General features: G+C 50.9%; 1 protein-coding gene across 2 annotated transcripts in view; it reads left to right on the forward strand.

Moving 5' to 3' along the window:
- Window positions 1-2,765: 2,765 nt before the first annotated feature.
- The window catches only part of MAP4 (microtubule associated protein 4), a 174,306-nt gene continuing 172,672 nt past the window's right edge, over window positions 2,766-4,399 (forward strand). Inside the window, exon 1 of one of the 2 annotated variants that reach the window (XM_019632333.1) lies at window positions 2,766-2,882. The gene's annotated coding sequence lies outside the window, so the exon portion shown is untranslated. Of the gene's footprint in view, window positions 2,883-2,935; window positions 3,258-4,399 lie in introns of those variants that run through there. The other variant, XM_019632406.1, reaches the window with a different exon arrangement.

Genomic DNA, 4,399 nt, shown 5'->3' on the forward strand with positions numbered 1-4,399 from the left:
ATCTTCCCAAATTTTGTATGCAGAAAATCATATTACCTACAAATTAGGATAGGCAGAGGATATAGCATGAGGATGATCCTGGCAGCAAAAAGATCAAGACACAAAGAAGGCAGATGATGCTGGGGATAGTGAGAAATAAGGCAGATGATGAGGTGTGTGTGTGTGTGTGTGTGTGTGTGTGTGTGTGTGTGTGTGTGAGAGAGAGAGAGAGAGAGAGAGAGAGAGAGAGAGAGAGAGAGAATCATCACACAGGGTCTTGAAAGCCATTCTCAAGATCTTAATGCAATGGAGAATCACTGAAGAAGTTTATGTTAAAACCAGAGGGAAGTCTCTGTAGTAAGCCACTGGGCTCTGCTCATGTCTGTGTGCTGCCCAACATTTTGGTCGCTATTTGGATGAATAAATATAAAGCATGCTTTTCATGGATCATAAATATATTGGAGAACTCTAAGATGTCTTATTGTGAACTTATAGAGCCTCAAGAATATATCCTTACATGTGAGACTGGATTTGTGCTAAGATCCTTTCCAACCCTGAGATGCTGGGATCTATGCTTTCCACCCCCAGTACTCTTGCACTGGAAGGAATGTTCCCCACTGGAGGTGGGGAAACAGAATGAACCTGTACATCGAGAAACAAGCTATTAGCGCAGATCCACGTTCACACAAATAATTACCACGTATGCGGGGGGGGGTGTTGTAATAGAGAGGTGTATAAGGGGTGCAGGAGGATGTGTATGAATTGGAGGGGGTGTTGCCGAAGTTGTGACACTTGGACTGAAGCAGGGGCGGAGGGAGGGCTTGGAGGTAGCTGTGGCAGTGTACAGGGAAAAGAGACTGACCCAGAAGAGCATCAGTGGTGATGGAGACATTTCTGAGGCAGAGGCAGCATCTGGTAGGCCTGACGGGGAAGGAAGGGAATAATAGAGACTGACTCCTGGGTGTCTAGCTTGGGATACACATAACATGGTGACTCTATTACCAGGAATGGAGGATTCCAACACTTTTTAATTTCCCTAGTCATCTGATTTGTAAGGAGCTCAAAGCCAATTTCATTTATGAAGCCTGGGACAGACCTTGGGGCAGGCTACTCCAGGCAGCAGGAAGGACCAATGTAACGTTTTGTTTAGCTCCCATCTATGTGTTTTCCTATAACAGTTAAGTTCATGCTTAGATGCTTAGACTGAATCTCTGGGTTTTGGTGTGAAGGAATGCTAACTGCACCAGGACAGGAAACCTATTTTATTCATCTTTGTACAATTGTTCCAGTGTGGCCCTTTCTGATGTGCAGGTACTCAGTCAACATCTGTTTGATGAATGAGTTCAGGCTTGCAATGGTAGACTCTACTTTGGAGTCTGGATAAGTGTCAGAGAGGGAAAGCTCTGAGTTTGGGCCCAAGGCACCTGGCTTATTTATTGGTGCGTGACCTAGATCAGTCATTTCAGTTCTCTGTCATTAGCCTAATGTCCTTTTCCGGGCTCCAGACTCATAGTTCTGTACCTTTTTCTCTTATCCTTTTACTCTTTGTTCCTTCATATTTGTATATGCTGTTAACACTTTGTTATACTCATTCTGATATTAATAGTATTCTGTAAGTGCTCACTAAGTGCTAGGCACCAATCTAAGCACTTTACATATTTTAACACATTTTTTATTCACATAACAACCCTAATGAGGTAGGTACCATTATTATCCATTTTATAGCTGAGGAAACTGAGGAACAGAGAGATTAAATATCTTCCATAAGCTCACATAACTTTTAAGCATCAGTGCACAGATTTGCACACAGGGAGCCTGGGTCCGGAGTCCAAGTTTAACTACCTCAGTGTACTACCTCTAGGTCACCCTAACAGTGACTATGACAGAGGCTGGTGACTGTATTATCTCATTGTTATAAATAAGGGAACTGAAGCTTAACTTCCTAAGGTTACACAGCTAGCAAGCAGCAGAGCCAGACCTCAAACCAGGGCTTTCAACCAAGTCCAGTGTTCTTTCTGGTAACCAGCCTGCTCTAGAGGTTGAATATGTAGCCCTAACGTCTGGCTAAGTTAAAGCCCCACTCTGCAGATTACTGGCTTTCTGACAATAGGTAAGTTACTAAACCTCTGTGTTTGTTTCCTCATCTGTAAAATGAGAATGAGGACATTAATACTAACTATATAGGATTGTTGTGACGATTAAATGAGTTATTAGGTGTCACATACTTATAAGAGAGCCTGGGACATAATATGCACTCAAGAGGTGTAAGCTATCACTTTTCATTCTGGATCAGTGCTACACGGGAGAAGTACAATGTGAACCAAAAGTCATTTTCAGTTTTCTAGTGGCCACTTTTTTTTTTTTTTTTTTGGGAGAGAAGTGGATCTTTTTATTCATTCGATGAACATTACTGAGGCCCTACTAGTGGCCACTTTTTAAAAAGCAAAAAGAAATATGAAATTATCTTAAACATATTTTATTTAACCAAATACATCCAAAACTGTACTCAGCTTTGTAATCAATTATCCAACTTATGATCCATATAAAATTATGAATGAGATATTTTACATATTTTTGGTATTAAATCTCGGAAATTTGGTGTGTATTCTACATTAAGCACATCGCCACTTGGACCAGCCACGTCACTTGTGACTGGTGGCAGAGCAGCTCTGGAAAGGTCCCCCCCAGCCACACCCTAGTCCCCCTACGGTTCCTTCCAGCGGCCAGCTGGCGGGCGCTGTAGGCCCCGCCCCGGGCCCCTCCCAGGTTACATCACAGAGCCCGCAGGCCCGGCTAGCGGGGACACCCGGCCCTGGCTGCGTGTTCCTGGCAGCTCGGCTCCTCCTCGTTCCAGGCACCCAAGTTCTAAGAGAAAGCGACGACTGTCACAGAGCAGCAGGGCGGTAGGTCCGCTCGCCCGCCGCTTCGGCCTCAGCGGGCGGGGAACAGGACTCAGTCCCCCATGCGTACCTCGCCCCCAACGGCCCTCCGCTCGCGCTGCTACCTCGGCAAGGTCGAGGCGGCGGGGCCGGCGCCCATTGGTCCGCCACGGCCCTCTGCCCACCCCCTCGCCGTGTTTATTGGCCGGAGCAGCGGCGCCCGCGGGATAGGCGGCGGCGGCGCCCCTCCCACGCTCGGGCCCTCAAGAGGGCGACGAGGAAGCGGCCACCTCCCTGCGTCCCGCCCCTCGGGTTAGCTCGCTGGCTCCCGGCTCCTCCCGGCTGCTCCCGGCCCTCTCCAGGCTCCCTCCGGCTCCGGCTCCGGCGCGGCGGCGGCGGGTAGGTGCAGCGGCCGGCGGGGCCCGATCCGAGGGGCTGCCTCCCCACTGTCCCGGGGGCTGCCCGAACCTGGCCCCGCGGCCGCCCGCGACCCCTCAGGGGCCGTCTGAGGCGGGGAAGGGCGGTGGCCACCGGCCTGCGGGACACGGGGATGGCCAGGCAGGGGGCCCGCGGGTGTGATGTTTCGAGTCCTCAAGGCGCAATCTGGGGCCCGCGTGGCCGGGCGGCCTGAAAGGTTCATTTTCGGGGGCCTGGAGCAGTGGGGCCGAAAGGCATGCCTCGGGCCCGGGATGGGGCTGAGCCCGGGGAGCGAGGGTCGGCTGCAGTCTGGGGCCCTGGGTGGGGCTCGGAGACGTAGGAGAACGCAAAGGTCGTTCTGTGAGGCTTTTGGGGGTTAGTTGAGGTGGGGCTGAGGCGAGGCTTGGAGAGGGTGTCTAGTCAAGGGTTATGGGAGGGGCTAGGGATGGTCTGGAGAACCAGGGTCTGACCAGGGCTCTCTTTCTGCCTGCGTCGGCCCCTGGCACTGTTTGGGGACTAAGCATGTGTCTGGTGCTGGAGTGCGAAGGTGTCGCAGTAAGGGTGGGGATGGGGACGGGGACCAGGAGGGGCAGTTGGAAACGTTACTCAGAACCGAGATTGTGATTTAGCACATGGACCAGGTCCTCCGCTGGTGTGTTGTGTGTGTGAACTCTTCTTTAGTGAGATTACCCCATGGGGGAATGTTGGGGTTTTGCTTGCATCCAGGAACCTTTAAGTGTATTTGCCGCTTTTGGGAGGAAGCTAAAGTTTGTGTTTTAGGACCCAGACTGAGGGCGAAACATGCTTCTCGGGAAGATTACTGTTACCCAGCTTTCTCCTGGAAACCCCCTTTTCTCCTTTCCCTTCTCTGGTCCAGTTACAGTATTGCTCCCCAGGGCCTCTCGATTCCCTCTCGCTGGTTGCATAGCATTGCAGTCTTTCTTGCTCTGTGTGTGTGTGTGTGTCTCCCGCCCATTTCCCTGCTGCTGCGCTTTTGGCAACTGCTTCTGCTCTTTCCCAGGGATGGTTGTGGCATTGCATCAGGGGATATTTGTGCTTGTGATTTGTTCACTCAGCCCAGGAAGAGGGAGAATAGTACGCTGCAGAGATGGGGGCGGGAGGGA

Source organism: Hipposideros armiger, unplaced genomic scaffold (genome assembly GCF_001890085.2).
Source record: "Hipposideros armiger isolate ML-2016 unplaced genomic scaffold, ASM189008v1 scaffold_18, whole genome shotgun sequence".
NCBI lineage: Eukaryota > Metazoa > Chordata > Mammalia > Chiroptera > Hipposideridae > Hipposideros > Hipposideros armiger.